The sequence below is a fragment of the Telopea speciosissima genome, chromosome 11, assembly GCF_018873765.1.
Source record: "Telopea speciosissima isolate NSW1024214 ecotype Mountain lineage chromosome 11, Tspe_v1, whole genome shotgun sequence".
Classification (NCBI taxonomy): domain Eukaryota; kingdom Viridiplantae; phylum Streptophyta; class Magnoliopsida; order Proteales; family Proteaceae; genus Telopea; species Telopea speciosissima.
The window spans coordinates 44,126,223-44,152,078 of NC_057926.1; the positions used below are offsets into that span (position 1 = coordinate 44,126,223).

Genomic DNA, 25,856 nt, shown 5'->3' on the forward strand with positions numbered 1-25,856 from the left:
CTTTCGAACTAATCTATTAAGTTTTCAGTGTTCACGTTTAAACTTAAGTATATTTGGAAGTGTCTGAATCTCACTGAATGACACCTCTATAGGTGGATTTAGAATTTAATTGTCCCTTGTGTTATTCTCAAAGGTTTTTAAGATAGGGGTATAAAAGGATTTTCAAAATAAGGTGAAAAAAATGTTATGTCATTATAGGAGAAAAGATCTCTATGGGGGAGTGTACTACCAACGCCCAAACACAGTGGGGTGCAAAATGACCACCCCGCCCTTTATGAAAGCTTGAAATTTTACCCCCATGATGCTTCTGCATCTGCGCAGGGGCCATGCTCTGATACCCATCATTATATTATAAAAAACGGGTATCATTGTCATGCACATTTTTTTATTATGCATATGACATGACATTATTATCCTTTTTGAAAAAAATTTGTATGTCATACCAAAAAAAGGCAAAAAAGACAAATTACAGATTATTTGATATCTTGAGAGATGTCAATAAGAAAATCCCATTATATTTTATAAAAATGTGTCATCATACCAGCACCTCTATTGATATTACAAGGATACATCATTTATATGGACATTAATGTCAATACCACCAACGAGATCAAACTCCTACATTCTCTAATTCTCTAATAGCTAACAAACTAATTTGGGCCTAATAATGTCCTCCCGTTTTCTATTTTGTTTCCAATCTTTATACTTTTACGAAGAACCCTCAACATTGTTTGATGGGCATCTAAGATTAGGATTGAATGGCTGGAATATACAGTGCGAAACTTCTAATTCTTAGGATTGACTTAACTAACGAAATGTGACATGTATGATGTAACTACAACCAAATTATAAATTGAGAACAATAATTAATTCTTTGATATGCAGTTATTACGAGGGAAAATAATTGAATATATTGCATGAATATTGAGACACTTATTTTTATGGGAAAAAGATCTCTGTCCGGGAGTGTGGCCTACGCCAGCACTCCCATAAGTCTATCTCTCTCCTCCCCATATGAAAAGACATGTCTACTCCCTTGTTTTAAGGAGGAGAGAGATAGACACATGCGAGTGCTGGCGTAGGTCAAACTCCTGTACAGAAAACTGCTTCCTTATTTTTATATAGTTGCGGCATGAGACACACCTTCTTTTTGGATGAATAAATCATGTATTCAATAAAAAATAAGCAACCCAATCAGGTAAAAAAGAAGAATAAAAGGAAGGAAAAATACATCAAAGATTTACCCCCAAGAGAAGGGATGGGTATATTCCAAGACGAAGAAATATTCTTGGGGGACTCTACCCAAGGGCCAAAGGAGGGATAAATAATTGCAGTGATTTCGAAGGAGACGGCTTCCCAAATCATGGAGAATGTCCTGGATTTGAGCATCCATCTTGTCAGATTTCGTTCTCTGCAAATGTGAAAAATTGCTGCGGAAAAAGCAAGTTTGCTCAACAGGATAGAGCCGAATTTGCCATCAAAATAGCACTTAGTCCACTGCCATTCTCTATGAAAATGGAGAATTTTGCACCTAGAATGAGTGCAATTCCGGATGATGCCTTCCTAAACAGCAGTTGAGAACAGGCAATCAAAGAAGAGGTGGGGAATTTTCATAAAAAAGAAGAGATGATGAATATCTGCTTAGGCATTCCAACATAAGAAACAAGTGGAAGACACAACTATTCTTCTTTTTTGCAAAAAAATAGTGATGATGATGAGTAACCTTCAAGGCGTGGAGACTTGGTATCCGTAGATGTCGGAGTCATGTTCACTTTTCTTGAATTTGTCCAAAAATCGTTCTTGGAAATGACCATAATACCTCTGAGAGGGAAAATATTGATAACCAATGGCAATTATCTTGGAAATTTGTCAAAGTACGTGAGTGACAGATTAATTCACTATATCCAAATTGGTATGAAAATGAGCTCATATGCCCCTTAATTAGGAGCAGATTCTATTTTTAACAAATGGGATCCATCCATTTTGATCAATACTATCCCCAATTTTCATATCAAGGCGTAATATGCAAAATAATAAGAAAAAAAGCTTTTGAATCACCTAATTTAGACATACAAATCAAAAGTTATGAACATCCAAACATTCCAAACCAACCCTGGAAGGGCTTGACCCAGCTGAGGTCAATTTGAAATTGACCCGGACCAAAATGAAACCAGATAATGCGGTGCAAAATGCACACTTGACACTCCGAGCAGGGCAGACATTCAAAAGGCAAGAGTTGACATTGAGTTGACATCTGTCGACATCGATGAAGCCTTATGATAATGTCAAACAGAACTTTCTTCATGTCGATATGTAACTGACAATAAAATTTCACTAGTTGACAATATCACCCCCCATGTAGACATCGAGGGTTGTTCATTGACATCACATCTATGTCGATAACCCCCAGATCAATGTTGATATCTGGACGATCCGAGAGATATTAAACTTGCTATGTTTGATTGAGATTTTGATTCCAAACATGTAAAAGCCCCATTTTTGGAAGACTGGAATCCATGTATGGACACTCTTAAGCCCTAAGAAACCTATTTTTGGAACTAAAAACTTGCTTCACCCCCATTGGCCAAGTTTGTTGGCTAACCACCCACCTTTGTAGCAAAACTATCTTAGGAAAATTCCCCATCGACAATTGAAATGGATCCTTTGATCTATGGATGAATTTGGGAGTGCACACCCTCCCCTACAACATGAAATACCCCCTTTCTCAAGTTGGCACAAGTCTTTGGTCTTTTCCCCTCTCTGTGATCAGGGCCAATCAGAGTTAGCCCGGCCCGACCCTGAGGGCAGGTCAGAGTTGGATTTTCAGGCCTTGATCAAGGTAAGGTCGGGTCGGGTCGGGCCTGGGCCCACCGATTGAGGGGACACAGGGATGGGCTAGGGTTTTATAAAGCCCGGCCCAACCCAACCCTGTTGCAACCCTATATAAGACTATGGAGAATGGTGTAACTTATTTATCATAAGGAAAGTGTACGTATCCTCCAAAAAATTAGATCAAATGATGTAAGGTAGATGTAGTCTGAGGTTACCAATGGGCACTTTCCTCAAGACCTTAGACGCCCCCTAATGAGGCAGGCTTTCGACAATAGTGGTGCACTACCTTACTGCAAATCCTTTTGAGTCTCACAAAGTTGTGCTCAAACGTAAATAAAATCATAGGAAGGGACAGAGAGAGACAGTTTTTTTAAGAGAAATCAGTTAAGCCGGGTTTTTTTTAGGAGAAATCACTTAAGCATCACGTATAAATGGCTTGGGACGTCTTCACCCCATGGAATGGGTGTGGCTCTTAATAGCCTTGCCACATGGGCCTAAGTCTTAGCCTAAACATAATCACTTACGTCCTAAAAGACTATGTATTACCACCCAAAATTGGTCCAATAAAGAACCAAATTGAAAGATACTGGGCCGGCCCAACACACCACACCGCATCCCCCCACGAAATAGCTTGGCTCCGCGCGCGCGTGGAAAATAGGACCCATAACCACATCGGCACATCGGAGGAGGGATAACTCTTGTGAAAGAAGATTCCCGTTTCTAATTATTAACAGTTTTACATCCTCTCCTACTTCCACTGTGGGATTAAATTTCCCACACAATGTTTCCTCTCTCAATAGCAACACCAAAATCCAAAAGGAACACGTGGGAAAAAAACACAAAAAAATAAAGATTTCCAAAACACAAAGAAATAGTAAAATCTGCTTTAATAAAACATTTTTCAACAAAAATAGGCCTGATGTGTTTGACATTTATGTTGAAATATGGTAACATGTTTTGCTTTTATTGAATACTGTTGGATAATTATTTTTATAAAACTCTTATAGAGAAAAATATAGTAAAAATAATGCCAATGAAATGGTTAACCTTTAAGTTATAAACAGAAACTGAGACTTTTTCTCCTTTGTAGGTTACTGACTATTACTCAATGAACTGAAGTTGTAGGGACGCTACGCAACACTACCGTCTCTATAGTAAGACCTGGTCCAAACCCTAATAGCACACCCCATTCAAGCCCATCACCAGTTGTAGCTTTCCCTTCTTCCTTAGACTTCCTTCTCACCTCATCCATAATGAACAATACTGTGGGACTTGACATGTTGCCATATTCACTCAGCACTTTCCTTGATGACTTCAGTTTATCTTCTTTCAAGCCAAGTGTCTTCTGCACCAAGTCCAAAATTGCAGGCCCACCGGGGTGACTTACCCAAAAAATAGAGTTCCAATCACTAATGCCTAATTTGTTGAATGATTCCTCCAAGCATTTCCCAAGATTCGCAGCAATAGTTTTGGCCACATCCTTGGTTAAACTGATTGAAAGACCTGTTTGACGCAAGTGTCCAGCGACCATTTCTTCTGAATCAGGAAGAATCCGGGTCCCTGCTGAGAAGAGTTGGAACAATGGACGTTCAATTGAGGTGTCAGGGTCAGCACCAACTACCAAAGCTGCTGCACCATCTGCAAATATTGCCATCCCTAATAGAGCATGCAAGTCTGCCTCATCGGGTCCTTTGAAGCCACTGATGGAGTTCAGCTCTGAGCAAACAACGAGTACACGAGCACCTTTGTTATTCTCCGCAAGGTCTTTGGCAACACGGAGCACAGAGCCACCACCGTAACATCCAAGATGATACATCATCACACGTCGAACAGTTGGGGAAAGGCCAAGGAGTTTAATGAGCTGGAAGTCGACTCCCGGTGCATCAACACCGGAAATGGTAGTGAATACAATGTGAGTGATCTTCGATTTGGGTTGTCCCCACTCGTTGATGGCTTTGGTTGCGGCTTCCATGGCCAACTTAGGTACCTCTGCCACCATAATATCTTGGCGTGCATCGAGTGATGGAGCTGTTGGATCATAGAGTGAGGGATTCTCTGCGATCATTTCATCAGTAAGGAAGGTGTGGCGTTTTCTAATCGTCGATCTTTCACCTGTTTCAACAACATCAAAAAGGTTATCATTGTGATGGAAAAAGACTTTAAAGTAAGATACAATAAGATTTTCCCCTACATATTATAATAATAAAAGTACTTACAAATACGTTTGAACTTCTCCTTCAACTCAGGCATGTTCTCACTCTTGGTGGTTCTGAAGTAGAAGTCAGGGAAATCAGTTTGGTACATGGTGTTGGATGGATTTGCAGTGCCAATGGCCAGCACCGTTGCTGGACCCTCGGCATGCTGAGCTTCATAGATGTCTCCGACCGATCCCATTGCTTTTCTTTTGTTTTGCTGTGAGGTGTTTGGAAGAGGAGTACTGTGAAAGACTGGAGAGAAGAGCTACAGCAATGATGAAGTTGCAGAGCCAATGCATTGGGTATTTATAGTAAAAAGATATGGTACAATTGAATAACTAAGTCAAGAAATAATACCATTTCGTTAATAATAATGCAATTCGCAACCCCATTTGATTAATTTATTTATTTAACATGTGAGGTATATCAAGGAACAGAATAATACAATTGATTCAATAACTAAGTCAAGAAATGTGAGCCAGTTCCTGGAGGACTAATTCATTAAAGGCTGGCTCACCTTATTCTATTTGGTTAGAAATCAATGTTAAAATCCTAATCTCAATTAAACTTCCAATTAAAATCTTATTTAATTATTTTTATCTCTAAATTTGACGGGGTTTCCAAAGCCCATATCCCTGTGATAAGGTTGGTGAGGTGACTCTTATTGTGAAGTCAGTCAAAAGATCAGGCCTGATTGAGTCAACAAAATAATGCAAAATCTTTCTTTGACCGCGGAGGTTACCATGAAGTTTACAGATAGTTTACATACTCGTTTGATCAAGGAAGGTGGTGTATGTAGCAATTCTGATTGTGCAGGACAGACCACCCCTCCACCATAAAAATTTTGTTGATGAAAAACACATGGTCCAGTATAAACAAGCTTTTCTTGGTGGTGAACCTAGCTAGTTATATGACAATTCCAACTATTGGAGTGATATTGATTTATTATAATTTTTTTTTTTGCGGTGGGGGGGGGGGGGGGGGGGGCATGGGGGCATGGGAAGAAGGTTGTATGGTTGCAATGGCCCCTGCCCAAACAAAAAAATGCACAAAATTATCATTCCTTTTTTTATTATATAAAAAATTCCATTTATGTTGATGTGCGTGTGCTAGTGCAGGGGTAACATGATCAGGTTGCATTTTCTTGCCCTTTTTATGTTACAAAGGAGGACTGAGGGGTGGGGGACAACGGGAATAAAAGGGGGACGGGTGGGGGTGGGACTAGGTGAGGCATTGAACCTCCGAACTGATACCTCAAGTGGCTTAAATGCCTCCTGTGAGGGTATGGGGTAGCTAGAGAGCATCACATCCTCTGGTGGGATCACTATCTCTCTTTGACCACCGTATGGGACCTCTCTTTGACCACCGTATGGGGAGAAGGTGAATGGGTTCTTTTGAGAGTCACCACTTAGATAAGGGTTTATGACCTATGGATTCTTGCACCTTTCAGGAGAGAAATGTTTCTAATACATAAGGCTTTAGATTGCACTCAAAAGTTGGGTATGTTCAAGGTTATGTACTAGGAAGGTGTTAACCACCCAGTCCTGCTTGACTGAAAAGCGGTCTCTATATATTCTGACCATTCCTAAAATAAAATGTAACATGCATGTAAATATTGGCATCTCAGCTACACTAGGCATCACATATACACATGGTGAATGATTTTGGCAATATGACAACGTAAAATAACAAAAACTATGCTTCTTTGGAAATACTAACATTATAAAGGCATAAAACAAAGATTTGAGTGAAGTTCACCTATTTAGCTCAAAAGGAGTTCAACGCAATTGACTGGGCATCGATCAGACTCCATAGGAAAATATTTTATTTCAAGGGCTATTATTGATAAGAAGGGGATTGTTGGGGAACCGAAGGTGAATATCACATATTTAGGTCAAAAGGATTCCAACGCAACTGACTAGGTGTCGATCAGACTCTGATAGAGAAAGATTTCATTTCGAGGGCGACTATTGACCAGAACAAAATATGGGGGGTTTTGGGGGAACCAAAGGTGATTATCACTTATTCACATAGAAAGTTTTCCATTATAACGGTGCAAAAAGGGTGTTTTGGGACAAACTGCAAAAGTATGTACAATATATAGAAATTAATTAATTTTCTACATTATGAAATAATAAAAAAATAAAGGGAAGGAGAGATAAAAATACATATTTTTGCCAAAGAGACCTTGCAGATTTTGATCTTTCGGCTGACTTTCGGCCCTGGGGGTATTTTTGTACTTTTCTCACTTTCTTGACGAGTATTCCTCCTTTTTTCTCTACTCCTTGATTTTTCCTATGGTTTCAGAGCTTTTTTTCTGAATTTCTGAACTCTGGATTCCGAATTCAGTTTTTTTTAAGGGGGGAATTTTTCACCGACGGAAATAAGCATTTTTGTGGGTGCAAATTAGCATTTTTCTCCGGCGAAAATGCACTTTTTTCACTGGTGCACTTTAGCATAATTCATCAATGCAAGTTAGCATTTTGCACTGGTGCATTTTAGCACCTTTCACTGGCGAATATATCTTCGTCGATGCATTTTAGAACCTTTCACGTTCGCATTTTAGCATTTTGCACTAGTGCATTTTAGCACCTTCGCCAACACATTTTAGCAAGTTTAGATTGATTTTTTGACAAACTTCCAGAGCCATATCTGGAGATCCGACCATCGGATCTTGACGATCCATATATAGTTGGAAAGGTCTTTGCGAGTAAAATTCAATGATATGAATATCTACCATAAATTTGGACGTGAACAAAGTAAAATCAGTGCCCAAAGTTGGGGACTCGCAAAACATATTTTTTGATGAAATAATGGTTAGGCGGTACATTATGGACCTATAAGAAGTTTATCTGATTCCGTAAAGGTTGAATTGTTCGAATTAACCTAGGGGCATACCGGTCACCTTCTACCATTTGATCTTTGAGAGTAGAGCTAGGATCAATTCCTCATCGTCTGGAGGGTCCTCTAAGGTTGTCTACACCTACAATACCGGCCCATTCCATCTACGCTAGTAGTTATCCTCGATATAGGGCTAACTTTGGATTGACTGTCTATGTCAAATTTCATATGATTAAGTTATATACAATTGAAATGTATTGGGAGCATCCTTGTATTGACATATATTGTCTTTGTAGCCCATGTTTTGTGGTACACCCTCTTGGTAGTCTTGGATTTTTAAAGTTTTATCTTCTCCTTTGGCAATACCAATTCAACTTAAACGTGACATGTGAGTAAGAAATCTTGGGCGTATCTTTGGGTCCCATCCAACTTGCCATATGGATAACACTACATACCATGTATTGAGTGAAATAAAAAACATTTTTTTTTGGGTAGAAAGAAAATTCATTGAAGAACAGGATCCATACAAGCAGTAGCATCAGTTAAACCGAGCTAGATTAGCCACTGGGTGGTACTAGGCCAAATGATCGGGGATGCAGCCGACAAGGCAGACCTAGCTAAGGAATCCGCCACAACATTGGAGGACCATGGAACATACAAAAAAGTGCAAGAGGAGAACGACATCTGTAATTGAGAAATATCCTTGCAAATTTAAGAATCTCGAGATCAAAGGAGCTTGAGTTCAACTGAGAGATAAGTGAGGAGCAATCAGACTCGATAATAATTTCAGTGATACCACTATTAATCGCATGAAGAAGCCCTGCTCGCACCTCCAAAGACTCAGCCATCAGTGACGATGCACATTGAACCCCACAGGAATAAGCAGAGACAAGCTTTCCAAAATGATCGCGCAGCACGACACCAATACCTCCAGAACCCGAATCAGGGTTCCATGCAGCGTCGCAATTTACCTTGATGCACTGGGGAGGAGGAGGGGTCCAAGTGGTACTAATAGAAGAATGGGAAGAGGGGACCAAACTATCAGTGGAGTGCTGAAAATAGCTACCTACACAAATGGCTTCGATGAACTCCGAATAGGCCTTACAAGCAACTGAGATGACATTCTCTGGCTTCCAATAGTGATTATTGAAAACTAATTCATTCCTGGCTCTCCAAATGTACCATAAGATGAAGGCTGCTAAAAAAAAATCGGCCCTGAGCCCGTTTGATCAATCTACAATTCAGATTTCATTAACCAAAATGTCTTTAGAATTTCTTCCCTTTAAAATGACAATGCTTTCGAGAGTATTTACTCAGCATTAAACATTTTTCTTTTTTTTTTTGTTTTTTGTTGTAGAAAGTCATTTATTCATTGAAACGTAATGAACACAGTTTTTGGAATACAAGTTTCTTCTAAGCATATAGTGGAATTTGGCCAAGCTATTGTATCGTCAAAACACGACCTTCTAGGATAAGGAGTCAGCAATCTGGTTGATATCCCTAAGAACATAATTGAAAATACAAGAAATGAAATACAAAAATAAATTTAAATTATCTTCTACTATCGGTTGGGCAGACAAAGATGCAAATACCCATGCACCTGATATAAAAGAAATTAAATCCTTACAATCTGATTCTACAACAAAATACTCAATGAAATTAGAGATTGACTCCAATAAACCACTAAGTACAGCCATCGCCCTATATTCTACTCATTAAGTGATTTTGAAGTAAAAAATCCTCACATTGTCCACTTAACATAATATGCCCTTTTAGTATCGAGTTTTCTTTATTCATTTTCTGTCTTTTCCCTCACCATTGTGAATCCCCTATTGACAAAATTGTAGAGGAACCTCCCCCATAATTCTAAAAGATGAGAAGTCAACATAGGGATTTTTTATTAGAGAGAGAGAGAAGGCACAGGACAAAATATTTCAAAGAATCAAAGAAAGCTTAGAATAATGAGATTAACTTGACTTGTCCCCTAATTAATAATCCTTCGCATGAGGAAGCTTCAACACTCTTTAAATTTATATAAAGAGATTTGTTAATTGTTTCCTTAAGTTTTCGACATGTAGATTTCGTTATGAACGAAGTAGGGAAAAAAAATAAAAAATTAAGGTACTCTAGATTACCAATCATGGTTCGTAATCTTGGTATCGAGATTGGATCGATGTATCAGTAGGGAAAAAAAATTAAGGTGTTCTAGATTCTCATTTAAAATTTAACACCTTCTTTTAATTATCCCTTGCCTAATAATACCGGCACCTTCTTTTATTCAGAATGCCGTGTCAAGCTCGTAGTTGACATGAATACTGCCAACGAGATCAAACTCCTACATTCTCTAATAGCTAATAGATTAATTAGGGCCTAATGTCCTTCCTTTTATATTTTGTTTTCAAATCTTTTATGCTTTTACAAAGAATTAATCCTCAACATTGTTTGATGGTCATATAAGATTAGGATTGAATGTCTAGTATATACTAGGAAACTCCAAATTTTTAGGATTGAATTAGATAATGAAATGTGACATATATGACATATATTGTGTCTTTGTCATATATGTCACATTTCATTATGACATATATTGTGTCTTTGTAGCCCATGTTTTATGGTACACCATCTTGGTAGTCTTGGATTTTTAATGTTTTATCTTCTCTTTTGGCAATACCAATTCAACTTAAATGTGACACGTGAGTAAGAAATCTTGGGCGTATCTTTGGGTCCCATCCAACTTACCATATGGATAACACTACATACCATGTATAGAGTGAAATAAAAAACATTAAATGGATAGTTTGCCTTTTGATCAACCTACTATCCAGATTTCATTAACCAAAATGTCTTTAGAATTTCTTCCCTTTTAAATGACAATGCTTTCAAGAGTATTTACTCATCATTAAACATTTTTTTTTTTTTTTTGTAGAAAATCATTTATTCATTGAAACGTAATGAACACATAGTTATTGGAATACAAGTTTCTTCTAACCATATAGTAGAATTTGGCCAAGCTATTGTATCGTTAAAACACGGCCTTCTAGGATAAGGAGTCAGCAATCTGGTTGATATCCCTAAGAACATAATTGAAAATACAAGAAATGAAATATAAAAATAAATGTAAATTATCTTCTACTATCGGTTGGGCAGACAAAGATGCAAATACCCGTGCACCTGATAAACAAGAAATTAAATCCTTACAATCTGAGTCTACAACAAAATACTCAATGAAATTAGAGATTGCCTCCAATAAACCACTAAGTACAGCCATCGCCTCTATATTCTACTCATTAAGTGATTTTGAAGTAAAAAATCCTCACATTGTCCACTTAACATAATATGCCCTTTTAGTATCGAGTTTTCTTTATTCATTTTCTGTTTTCTCCCTCACCATTGTGAATCCCCTATTGACAAATCGTAGAGGAACCTCCCCCATAATTCAAAAAGATGAGAAGTCAACATAGGGATTTTTTATTAGAGAGAGAGAGAAGGCACAGGACAAAATATTTCAAAGAATCAAGGAAAGCTTAGAGTATTGAGATTAACTTGACTTGTCGCCTAATTCTTATGGAAGGGATGATGGTGTAACCTAATTAATGAGGAAGCTTCAACACTATTTAAATTTATATAAAGAGATTTGTTGATTGTTTCCTAAAGTTTTCGACATGTAGATTTCGTTATGAACGAAGTAGGGAAAAAAAAATAAAAAATTAAGGTGCTCTAGATTACCAATCATGGTTCGTAATCTTGGTATCGAGATTGGATCGATGTATCAGTAGGGAAAAAAAATTAAGGTGTTCTAGATTCTCATTTAAAATTTAACACCTTCTTTTAATTGTCCCTTACCTAATAATATCGGCACCTTCTTTTATTCAGAATGCCGTGTCAAGCTCGTAGTTGACATGAATACTACCAACATGATCAAACTCCTACATTCTCTAATAGCTAATTGATTAATTTGGGCCTAATGTCCTTCCTTCTATATTTTGTTTTCAAATCTTTTATGCTTTTACAAAGAATCCTCAACATTGTTTGATGGTCATCTAAGATTAGGATTGAATGTCTAGTATATACTGGGAAACTCCAATTTTTTAGGATTGACTTAGATAACGAAATGTGACATATATGATGTAACAACAGCAAAATTATAAATTGAGAATAATAATTATTTGATATGCAGTTAATACAAGGGAAAATAATACAATCTATGGCAAATGATGAATGAGAGACACTCATTTTTTTTTTGGTGAATCTTATTTTTATATAGTTAACCATTAAGCTATAAACAAAAACTTAGACTTCTTCTCATTTGTAGGCCATGTAAGGTTTACTCAATGAGTTGAAGTTATAGGGATGCTACGCAACACAACCGTCTCTATAGTGAGACCTGGTCCAAATCCTAATAGCACACCCCATTCAAGCCCATCACCAGTTGTGGCTTTCCCCTCCTCTATAGACTTCCTTCGCACCTCATCCATAATGAACAATACTGTGGGACTTGACATGTTACCATATTCACTCAGCACTTTCCTTGATGACTTCAGTTTGTCTTCTTTCAAGCCAAGTGTCTTTTGGACCAAGTCCAAAATTGCAGGCCCACCAGGGTGACTCACCCAAAAAATAGAGTTCCAATCACTAATCCCTATTTTGGTGAATGATTCTTCCAAGCATTTCCCAAGATTTGCAGCAATAGTTTTGGCGACATCCTTGGTCAAACTGATTGAAAGACCTGTTTGACGCAAGTGTCCGGCGACCATTTCTTCTGAATCAGGGAGAATCCGGGTCCCTGCTGAGAAGAGTTGGAACAATGGACGTTCGATTGAGGTGTCAGGGTCAGCACCAACTACCAAAGCTGCTGCACCATCTGCAAATATCGCCATCCCGAGTAGGGCATGCAAGTCTGCCTCATCGGGTCCTTTGAAGCCACTAATGGAATTCAGCTCTGAGCAAACAACGAGAACACGGGCACCTTTGTTATTTTCGGCAAGATCTTTGGCAATACGGAGCACAGAGCCACCACCGTAACATCCAAGATGATACATCATCACACGTCGAACAGTTGGGGAAAGGCCAAGGAGTTTAATAAGCTGGAAGTCGACTCCTGGTGCATCAACACCGGAAATGGTAGTGAATACAATGTGAGTGATCTTCGATTTGGGTTGTCCCCACTCGTTGATAGCTTTGGTTGCAGCTTCCATGGCCAACTTAGGTACCTCAGCCACCATAATATCTTGGCGTGCGTCAAGTGATGGAGCGGTTGGATCGTAGAGTGAGGGATTCTCTGCGATCATTTCATCAGTAAGGAAGGTGTGACGTTTTCTAATCGTCGATCTTTCACCTGTTTCAACAACATCAATTAGCTTTTCATCATTTTGATAGAAAAAAAGACTTAAAACATACAAACTTGAAAAATTAAGTTACAATAGGATTATCCCATATATTATAAATGATAGAAACTTACAAATACGTTTGAACTTCTCCTTCAACTCAGGCATGTTCTCACTCTTGGTGGTTCTGAAGTAGAAGTCAGGGAAGTCAGTCTGGTACATAGTATTGGAAGGATTTGCAGTGCCAATGGCCAGCACCGTTGCTGGACCCTCGGCATGCTGAGCTTCATAGATGTCTCCGACTGATCCCATTACTTTCTTTTTTGCTTGGCTCTGAGGTGATCGGAAGAGGAGAACAACTGTGAAAGACCGGAGAGAAGAATGAAGATGAGCTTAAAGCAAGCGATGATGAAGTAGCAGAGCCAAAGCATGAGTATTTATAAGAAATGATGGATGGTTGGATGAATACAATTCAACATTTCATTAATAATAATGCAAACCCATTTGATTAATTTATTATTTTAACATGTGTGGTATAGTATGGAACAGAATAATACAATTATATAACTAAGTCAAGGAGTCCTTAATTTAAACCGTTCGCAAGACAGGGTTTCCAAGCTCGAATCCCTGTGATGTCTAAAGTCATTATTGGTAAGTCAGTTAAAATAGGGAGATAGAGTCAACAAAATATGGCAAATTTTTTCTTTGATCGCGGAGGTTACCAAGAAGTTTATTGATAGTTTTCATAGTTCTTTCATGTAGGACGGTGGTGTATATAACAATTCCGATTGTGAAGGACAGACCACCACTCCATTAAATTTTGTTGATGATAAACACATATGGTGGTACGGTATAAAGAAAGCTTCTCTTGGTGATCAACCTAGTTATGTCACGATTCCAAACATTGGAGTGATATTGGTTTATTATTAATCTTTTTTTGGCGCGAAAATAGGTTGTATGGTCGCATTGCCCCTGCTCCCAAACACAGGAGTGCACAAAATTACCATCCCTTCTCTATGATATCAAAAATCCCATTCATGTTGGTGCCAAACTGTTTTGGGGCAGGGGTTATATGACCAGACAACATTTTCTTGCCTATTGTTTTTTGTTTTAAATTACGAAGGGGGAATTGGTGGGGGCTGGGGGGGGGGACTAGGTGAGGAATTGAACCTCGGAACTGATACCTCAAGGGAACTAAGTGCCTACTGTGGGGGTACGGGCAGAAAGCATCCCATCCTCAGGTGGGATCACTGCTTCTCTTTGACTGCATTAAGGGAAGGATTTGAAGGGGTTCTTTTGAAAGTTACCACCTAGACAAGGGTTTGTGACCTATGGGTTCTTCCACATTTTAGGAGAGAAATGACTCTAATGGATAAGGCTCTTGATTGTCTCCAAAGGTTGGGTTCGTTCAAGGTTGCGTACTTGGAAGGTGTTAATCACCCAGTCCTACTCGACTGAAAGCTGGCCTCTATATATTCTGATCATTCCTAAAATAAAATGAACTATGCATGTAAATATTGGCATATAAGCTACACTAGGCATGACATATATACATGGTGAATGATTTTGGCAATATGAAAATGTAAAATAAGGAAATCTATGTTTTTTTCATAAATGTTGGCATTATAAAGGCATAAAACAAAGATTTGTGTGAAATTCACCTATTTAGGTCAAAAGGAGTTCATTGCAGTTGACTGGGCATTGATCGGACTCCATAGTAACCATTGGTCAGAACAGAATCTGAAGGGATTTTTGGGAAACCGGAGGTGAATATCACCTATTTAGGTCAAAAGGAGTCCAAGGCAACTGACTGGGTGTCAATCGGACTCTGACAAAGAAAGATTTCATTTTGAGAGCCGCTATTGACCAGAACGGAATATGGAGGATTTTGGGGGAAACCCGAGGTGATTATTACTTATTTAGGTCAAAAGGAATCCAACACAACTGACTAGATGCCGATCGGATTCCGATAGAAAAAGATTCTTTTTAGCGGGCTGCTATTGGTCAGAATGGAATCTGGGGGATTCAGAGTGCTTAGAATGATGTGCAACACCTTTTTGGGGTTTAGGGCACAATAGGGAGCACCCATGCTGGAAAGGAATATTATTCATAGAAAGTTTTCCATTATAACGGTGCAAAAAAGGATGTCTTGGGACAAACTGAAAGAGTATGTACAATATATAAAAATTAATTATAAAAATTAATTAATTATCTACATTATAAAATAATAAAAAAATAAAAGGGGGAGGAGAGATAAAAATACCTCTTTTTGCCAAAGTGACCTTGTAGACTCAGTCATTTGGATCTTTCGGTGGACTTCATGCCCTGGGGGTATTTTTGTAGTTTTCTCACTTTCCTAGTGTATTTTTTAGAGTATTCTTCCTTTCTTTTTCCCTTCTTTTTTCTCTATTTCCCTTTGTTTTTCCTAGGGTTTCAGAGCTTTTTTTCCCCCAATTTATGAACTTTGGATTTCGAATTCTTTATTTTCCATTTTTTTGAAGGGCCATTTATAGCCATTTTATTAAAATTTTCTCCGGTGGAAATAAGCATTTTTGTGGGTACAAATTAGCATATTTCGCCGATGAAAATGCGATTTTTTCACTAGCACATTTTAGCACCTTCTTCCTTCGAATTTTAATATCTTTCGCCGGCGCATTTTAGAACTTTCACCAACGCATTTTAGCATTTTGAACATACGCATTTTAGCACCTTCGCCGACACATTTTAGCAAGTTTAGATCAATTTTTCGACAAACTTCCAAGGAGATATCTAGAGATCCGACCGTCGGATTTTGACGATCAATATATCATCGTAAAGGTCTTTGTGAGTAAAATTCAATAATCCATATGGTGGAATCTCTGATGAGTGCTTTTCTTTGGAAAGGTATAGACAATAACATATTCTTGCATTGCATTAGTTCTCTACTAGATCAGCCTGGGACATTGTGAGGTGTCCTTCAGCTAAAGTGACATGGGCATCTGCTGTATGGTTCAACAACTGTATTCCTAGACATTCAGCGACGACTTGGAGGGGCTTGATCGATGGTCTTCCTACTAAAGATCAGCTTAGGAAGAGGAATGTATTGGTCCCCCCTTTTTGTTGCTTTTGTTGGGCGGATATGGAGAGTAGGGACCACCTATTCTTTGAGTGCTCGTTTACTAAACAAATTTGGGGGAGCATAAAGCAGCTTTGCTCTCCATCTAGGAGACCTAGGAGCAACATCATCTTGGAAGCTCAATGGATTGTGAAGAAATTTGATGGGGATTCTATTGGGTGCATTGCAAAGCTGGCTTTTTGTTCGACTGTTACTCATATTTGGAAAGAGAGGAACTTCCTTATATTCCGGAATAGGACAAGGCCGATGCCCTCCCTCATATCTGATATCCGTGCAGATGTTGAAGACTGGTGTAAAACTGTCATCTAGAAAGGGAAGAAATCTCCAAGGAATTTATTCCTTGTCGAGAAGGGGGGGATCCATTCATTTTGGGTGGTGAGATGATTTTGTCCTTTTGTTTGTAATTTTGGTCCAGTTTTTGTTATTGGTCTAGGCTTGAGGAGTGGCCTATTGGTAAATTCCTCTTGTTTTCTTTGGGTTGGGGCCTTCCTGGGGTTTTGATCATTGAATCTCTCTTAGGCTGCCTTTGTAGGTTGTAATTGTTTTTGTTTTTTTTTTGGAATAAATTGATATTACCTATAAAAAAAAAAAAAAAAAAAAGAGGGGGGTTTGGGCCTCCGTCGCATTAAAGATATGAATAGGACGTCAGCTATCAAGCTAATTTGGAAACTTGCCTCCAAGGTAAGAAGCATTTGGGTGGATTGGGTCTATTCTCGGTATCCGAGGAGAGACTCTATATGGAGAGTCACTTGCCCACAAACTCATCCTAGGCATGGTGCCACATTAGGGCTGTAAACGGATTGGATTCGGCTCGGATAGTGCTATATCCGCATCCGCATCCGATTAGCTATCGGACGGATTCGGATAGTGCTAAACGGATACGGACACGGATACGGATCGGATATTTCATCCGTTTACATGTAAATATAGCTTTTCAGATAGCTATAGCCTATCCGTATCCGTATCCGTTTAGCTTTCGGACGGATTCGGATAGTACTAAACAGATATGGATATGAATACAAAAACGGATTTGGGCTATTCATTTACACCCCTACGCCACATCCTCAATCTAGACAGTTAGCACCAGATGTTATTCATTACAACATTGATGATGGACTTAACACCTCTTTATGGCTGGATAACTGGAACCCCCATGGAATGTTGATAAAGACATATGGAGACAAAATTTGCTATGATGGAAGATCAGACAGAATGCCCCTTATCTCTGAGATAATTTGTGATGGAGATTGGGACTTGGGCCCCTTCTCTCCATCTTACCTCTTTGACGCTTGGGACAGCCTTAACAACGTCAACCGAAGACCTACTGGGAGCGGTGATAGAATCATATGGATCGCTACAAGCTCAGGGTTTTTCACATCTACCTTGGCTTGGAAACTGGTGCGGGCCCATGCACCTAAGGTCCCTTGGCACATTATTGGATGGTTTCCAGGCCACATCCCTTGCCACAACTTTATCACTTGGAGGGCCTTATCTCTATCTCTCCCTACATCGTCTTTACTGCAGCAGAGAAGAATAGTTCAATCTTCTACTTGTTGTCTATGTTGGTATGCCTAGGAGAATGTCCCACCTCTCTTTTTTGAATGTTCGTTCTCTACCACTGTATGGAAAGGGATCATTTAAAAGTGCTCCCATTCTTCGCGTAGACTTCTCCCTTTTGACAAGGAATGGGAGTGGATCAAGAATAACTTTAATGGAAAATCTGGTTGTGACAAGGTGGGAAAGCTTGCTTTTTGCGCTACGATCTACCACATCTGAAGAGAGCACAATCTTAGAAGATGGACCACCAAATCCAAGACCCAGATTTGGGAAGCCATCTATTTTGAGATTAGAACCAAAGTCTGTCACTCCTCGGGCCTTGGGTAGAATCCCTAAGAAATCGTCACATTGCCACTTCTTGGAACCTTTCTATCCCTCCTTAATGGGGTAGCCTTGTATTGTTTTTATCTTTTTCTCTCTTTCCTTTTCCCAAATTGAGATTTTTCTTGTGATTTTGGGCTTATGGAATACAAATTTATTCACAAAAAAAAAAAAAAAAAAATTTCAATGATATAGATATCTACCATAAATTTGGATGAGAACACAGTAAAAGCTGCGCCCAAAGTGGGGGACTCGCAAAACCTGTTTTTTGATGAAATAATGGTCAGGCGGTGTCATGCATCTTCACACCAAAGCCTAGACATGGTTCTTATATGACATTGTGGACCAATCTTAGAAGTTATAGATGATTCCAGAAAGGTTGAATTGTTTGAAATAACCCAGGTAGATACCAGTCATCTTCTGCCATTTGATCTTTGAGATTAGTGCCAAGATCAATTCCTCATCGTTTGGAGGGTCCTCTAAGGTGACAAAATTCAGTGTCTACACCTACCGTACTGGTCCTTTCCATCTACGCTAGTAGTTATATATTTTTTTTCTTGGAGATGGAAAATTTGTCTACTGGGTTTTATCAATTTGCAAATTCTTCCTTAGTTAGTTCAAAGAATGAAATTGGCTGATATTATGACAATACTAGGTAGTATAGATATTATTATGGGAGAAGTTGATTGTTGAAATGATAATTGATACGACAGAAACACAAGCTATCAATTTTTTTTCCAGACTGGAATCCATAAAAGAGGCCTGTGAGCTCATATGGCTGCTTTTCCCTATTTTTTCTCGTTAGGGGCACTGGTTATTGTGGGATTAGAAAGAGAAATATCCGCAGTGATACAACAACAGTTCTGAGTTCGTGCATGCATTTTTCCTATGGCCTAATTTGCCACATCGAAAACATACACTATGTAACGCCTCATACTTGCAATGGACTCGTCGGTAGAGGTTATCCTTTTTCTATTAGGAGAACCGCCAATGCAAGAGGTTGGTTCAGATCAATTTCTACGCAAATTTTTTCATAACAATCTATAATGCACCCTTCTGTATGCTTGTCTAGTTCACCGTTCAAAACTATAATATCACCGTTATGAGCGGTACGTTTCAACCAATTAAACTATAAGCCCCTATGGATCTCTACATGCAATTCGCTCATCGGGAAGAGCAGAAAGAAAGAGGAGGCTGTTCGAAGATCAGCTCGACCATCGAGAGAGAGTGGTCATAGAGCAGCTAGCTCAGCCGTTGCTTGAATATTGCTTAGTATGCGCATCTATCTTCTTCTTGTTTGCTGGGGCTCACCCATTACTTGTTTAAGTAAAGCGCTAAAGCCCTTTTATATAGGGTGGTCGTAGATTAGCTTTTCATCGCTGACTTTGCTAGGTTGATGGCAAAGCAACTTGTAGTTTTCTTCACTAGCTTCCTCGATATAGGGCTAAATTTGGATTGGCTGTATATGCCAAATTTCATATAATTAAATTATATACAGCTAAAATGCAGTGGAATGCATCCTTGTATTGACATATATTATCTTTGTAGCCCATGTTTTGGTGTACACCCTCTTGGTAGTCTTTAAAGTTTTATCTTCTCCTTTGGGCTAGAGTTCTTAAAGCCAAATATTTTCCTAATGCATCCTTTTATGACCCTAAAGCTATTGCTAAGAGAGGCTCTTGGACATGGAATAGTATAACTTATATAATTCCTTCCTTGAGAAATATTCTGATTAGGAAAATTGGCAATGGTAAATCCACTTTCTTTTGGATTGACCCCTGGATCCCTTTTATCCCAGGTGGTCAGCTGCTTTCCTTGGTTGGTTTGGTTAACCATGCGGAAAAGGTTGATAAGTTTGTCTCTTATTCTAGTTGGAATTCAGCCTTACTTGATGTTTCTATTCCTCTTGATACTTCTACTTATATTAAAAAAATTAATTTATCTGATTCTGATGATAGTTGGTGGTGCACTTTGGCCAAGAATAGAAGATTTAGTACAAAACTAGCTGCTAGATATTTAGTTTTACCACCTTCTAGTCATAATCCTTATCTTTCCACCTGGTGGAAGTTCTTTTGGAAGCTGAAAATACATCCTAAATTCAAACATTTTTTCTGGGGTGTTAAATGCAGGACTTCCTATCAAGGCAACTTTATCAAGATGGCTTAAGATTGACCCCTCTTGTGCTTTATGTGGAAACTGTGTTGAATCATACTAGCATTTATTCCTTTCATTAGAATTCTTGTCTTATTCCTCCCCCAAAGATTTTTGCCTTGCCACCATGTTTAATTATAAGCTTGACAAACAATCCTTGATATGGTTTTTTGGGGTTTTTGTTATCACTTGTTATTTTATTTGGTCTGCTAGAAACAAGGTCGTGCTTGGTCTAGAGAAGGCGGATCCAGTCTGGGTAATGAAGAGTATTGAAAAATGGATAGTTGATTTAGACTTATCCCCCCCCCCCCCCATTTTCGTCCCATGATGTTCTTTCTCATAATGAGGAGGAGTTAATCTTATCTACTTTTTCCCATTTTCCGAAATTCAATTACTTTATTTTAATCTGTGCAGGACATCAGATACCAGAAGTGAATTCAGCAAGATGGTCTTATATATTTTTGTTAGATGGCAAGTTTGCTTTGCTTGCTACAGGGAGTTTTAATTCGTCTCGTCATATGAAACCAGAATTAGTTAGTATCCGGACAGGTCTCGAGCATGCATCCAGTCTAGGGTTGAAGGTGAAAGAAGTGTGGTGCTCCAATCAACGGATTGTCGAGTCTCTTCCAACGCCAACACATACTCCTTGGCCTTGGCCACTTCTCAAGGAATTTGTGTATATAAATACCATAGGACAAGACATTACATTTAGTACTAAGGGGGACCCTTTCTGTTTTGCGGTAGCTTATAACCTAGCTAAAAATGCTCAAACAAGGAACTATGTGCCCACTTGATAACCTTACGGGTGTTTCTATTCTGGTTATGTGCTGAGAAATAGCAAAACAGTTTTTTCATTTTCTGTGTTGAGAAACCGTTTTTGACCCGCTTCGTAAACCTATTCTTGGAAACAAGCAAAACCCTTATTTTTTTTTAAAAAAAATTAACAAAAGGATATGTTTGTGACACTTTTCCAATTTTACAAAAGAGCATACTGAACGAATATAGAAGTTTTTATCGGGCACACTTTTTCAATTTTTAGCCAAGAAACGACAGAATATGTCCAACACGTTCTGTCAAAAGTCTTCCAGGGAGCATAAATTTTGATTTATGTTTTAAAAAACAGTCACAAAAAACACCAGAAACTGTTTCTCGTAAGGTTATCAAGTGATTTTTAGGTGTTTTTCCATTTTTTCAGAATGGAAAAACACCAGAAACTGTTTCTCGTAAGGTTATCAAGCGGGCTCTACATCTCTGTATCTTTTGCCTAGTTGTAATATATTTTATTTTCTCATAAAAAAAAAAAATTCAATTGAAACTTGATTGACATGTGAGTAAGAAATCGATCTTGAGTGTATCTTTGGGTCCCATCCAACTTGCCATATGGAAACACTACATACCATGTATAGACTATAGAGTGAAGTGAAAAAATGTCAAATGAATATTTTGCCTTTTGATCAATCTACAATTCAGATGTCATTGACCAAAATGCCTTTTTTGAATTCCTTCCCTTTTAAATGACAAAGCTTTGAAGAGTATTTACTCATCATTATACAATTTTTATTTGCGTAGAAAACGATTTATTCATTGAAATGCAATGAAGACATGTACAGTTGTTGGAATACAAGTTTCCTCCAATAATAGAGTAGAATTTATTCATTTTCTCCGTCTTCTCCCTCACCATTGTGAATCCCCTACTGACAAAATCGTAGAGGAACCTCCCCCAAAATTCTAAAAGATGAGAATTCATAGGGATATCTTATTTGAGAGGGGGAGAAGACATAAGCCAAAAATATTTCAAAGAATCAAGGAAAGCTTAGAATAATTGGATCAATTTGATTTGTACCCTAATTCTTATGGAAGGGATGATGGTGTAACTTAATTAATAATCCTTCGTAGTTTCCTAAAGTTTTTGACACATAGATTTTGTTACAAACGAAGTAGGAAAAAAAAATTAAGGTGCTTTAGATCTCATATATATGGTTGCAAAGTATTGAAGGTTCTTTCCCAACCATGGTTCGGAATCTTGGTATCGGTATTGGATCAATGTATCACATTGCCCAAATAGGACTTATTTGCCCCTATTTATTTGTAAAAAAACTGTTTTTACTATCTTTTTACTCTTGTTCGTACAGATGTATTCGATTGGTCTCAGCTGATACCAATCTGATCCAGACGATTATCTGGATCTGAGACCGAGATTACGAAGTCAACCATGCGTGGGTTCAGACAGTGGAGGAGCTCTATTAAAACCTTCTTTTCAGTGTCCCTTGCCTAATAATACCATGCCACTACCTCTATTGACATTATAGTAATTAATACATCGTTTATATCGATATTAATGCCAATTAACGTAATCTTTTTGGTAAAAAGGTAATTTATTCAGAATGCCGTGTCAAGCTCGTAGTTGATGTAACAACAACAAAATTATAAATTAAGAATAATAATTATTTGATATGCAGTTAATACAAGGGAAAATATATAATAATCTATTGCAAATATGAATGAGACATTCATTTTCATACAGTTCACCAGTAAACTATAAACAGAAACTGAGACTTCTTCTCACTTGTAGGCCACTGTTTAATGTTTACTCAATGAGCTGAAGTTGTAGGGATGCTACGCAACACAACCGTTTCTACAGTAAGACCTGGTCCAAACCCTAATAGCACACCCCATTCAAGCCCATCACCAGTTGTAGCTTTCCCTTCTTCCATAGATTTCCTTCGCACCTCATCCATAATGAACAATACTGTGGGACTTGACATGTTACCGTATTCACTCAGCACTTTCCTTGATGACTTCAGTTTATCTTCTTTCAAGCCAAGTGTCTTTTGGACCAAGTCCAAAATTGCAGGACCACCAGAGTGACTTACCCAAAAAATAGAGTTCCAATCATTAATCCCTATTTTGGTGAATGATTCCTCCAAGCATTTCCCAAGATTTGCAGCGATAGTTTTGGCCACATCCTTGGTTAAACTGATTGAAAGACCTGTTTGACGCAAGTGTCCGGCGACCATTTCTTCTGAATCAGGGAGTATCCGGGTCCCTGCTGAGAAGAGTTGGAACAATGGGCTTTCGATTGAGGTGTTAGGGTCAGCACCAACTATCAAAGCTGCTGCACCATCTGCAAATATCGCCATCCCTAGTAGGGCATGCAAGTCTGCCTCATCGGGTCCTTTGAAGCCACTGATGGAGTTCAGCTCTGAGCAAACAACAAGTACACGAGCACCTTTGTTATTCTCGGCAAGGTCTTTGGCAACACGGAGCACAGAGCCACCACCGTAACATCCAAGATGATACATCATCACACGTCGAACAGTTGGGGAAAGGCCAAGGAGTTTAATGAGCTGGAAGTCGACTCCTGGTGCGTCAACACCCGAAATAGTAGTGAATACAATGTGAGTGATCTTTGATTTGGGTTGTCCCCACTCGTTGATAGCTTTGGTTGCAGCTTCCATGGCCAACTTAGGTACCTCAGCCACCATAATATCTTAGCGTGCGTCAATTGATGGAGCTGTTGGATCGTAGAGTGAGGGATTCTCTGCGATCATTTCATCGGTAAGGAAGGTGTGACGTTTTCTAATCGTCGATCTTTCACCTGTTTCAACAACATCAAAAGGGTTATCATCAGTTTGATTGGAAAAAATTGGAAGTTACAATAAGATTTTCTCATAGATTATAATAATAAAAAATGATGGTAGTACTTACAAATACGTTTGAACTTCTCCTTCAACTCAGGCATGTTCTCACTCTTGGTGGTTCTGAAGTAGAAGTCAGGGAAATCAGTCTGGTACATGGTGTTGGTTGGATTTGCAGTGCCAATGGCCAGTACAGTTGCTGGACCCTCGGCATGCTGAGCTTCATAGATGTCTCCGATCGATCCCATTGCTTTTTGTTTTCTATGCTTCTCTGTGAGGTGATCGGAAGAGGAGTGCTGTGAAAGACCGAAGAGAATAATGAAGATGAGCTTAAAGCAAGCGATGATGAAGTAGCAGAGCCAAAGCAAGAGTATTTATAAGAAATGATGGATGGTTGGATGAATACAATTCAACATTTCGTTAATAATAATGCAACCCCAATTGTTTAATTTATTATTTTAACATGTGTGGTATGGTAAGGAACAGAATAATACAATTATATAACTAAGTCAAGGAGGCCTTAATTTAAACTGTTCGCAAGACAGGGTTTCCAAGCTCGAATCCCTGTGATGTCTAAAGTCATTATTGGTAGGTCTGTCAAAACAGGGAGATAGAGTCAACAAAATATGGCAAGTTTTTTCTTTGACCGCGGAGGTTACCAAGAAGTTTACAGATAGTTTTCATAGTTGTTTCATGTAGGACGGTGGTGTATGTAGCAATTCTGATTGTGAAGGATAGACCATCCCTCCATCACAAAAATTTTGTTCATGAGAAACACATATGGTGGTACGGTATAAACATAGCTTCTCTTGGTTGTCAACCTATGTGAGGATTCCAACTATTGGAGTAATATTGGTTTATTATTAAATTTAAATTTTTTGGCCCAAAAGAAGGTTGTATGGTCATGTTGTCCCTGCATCGAAACATAGGAGTACACAAAATTACCATCCCTTCCCTATGATATAAAAAATCCCATTCATGTTGGCGCCCTTGCATTGGTGTAGGGGTTACATGATCAAACAACATTTTTCTTGCATTTTTTTAAATTACGAAGGGGGATGGGGAGGGGGGGGGGGACTGGGGGCCAAAGTGCCTACTGTGGGGGCATGGGGCAAAAACCATCACATCCTTAAGTGAGATCATTGCCTCTCTTTGACCGCCTTAAGGCGAGGAGGTGAAGGGGGTTGTTTTGAAGGTTATCACCTAGATAAGGGTTTGTGACTTATGGGTTCTCCCACCTTTCAGGAGAGAAGTGACTCTAATGGGTAAGACTTTTGATTGTGTCCTAAGGCTGGGTTCGTTCAAGGTTATGTACTAGGAAGGTGTTAACCACCCAGTCCTAGCTCGACCGAAAGCCAGTCTCTATATATTCTGACCATTCCTAAAATAAAATGTACTATGCATGTAAATATTGGCATCTAAGCTACACTAGGCATGGCATATATACATGGTGGATGATTTTGGCAATTTGACAATGTAAAATAACGAAATCTATGCTTTTTAGTAAATCGTAGGCCTTATAAAGGCATAAAACAAAGATATGGGTGATTCACCTATTTAGATCAAAAGGAGTTCAATGCAACTAATTGGACATTGTTCAGACTATATAGCTTCTATAGGTCAGAACAAAATCTGGGGGATTTTTTGGGGAACCGGAGGTGAATATTACCTATTTAGGTCAAAATGAGTCTAACACAATTGATTGGACACCAATTAGACACTGATAGAGAAATATTTCATTCGGGGGCTGCTATTGACCATAACGGAATATTACAATTTGGTATCTTTCGTCGATGAAAATACACTTTTTTCATTGGCGCATTTGAGCAGAATTCACCAACGCAAGTTAGCATTTTGCACTGGCGCATTTTAGCACTTATTA

At 38.6% G+C, this 25,856-nt stretch overlaps 1 pseudogene; it reads right to left on the reverse strand.

Moving 5' to 3' along the window:
* Positions 1-3,937: 3,937 nt before the first annotated feature.
* On the reverse strand, positions 3,938-24,261 carry LOC122645177 (annotated as a pseudogene).
* Between the last annotated feature and the right edge of the window lie 1,595 nt (positions 24,262-25,856).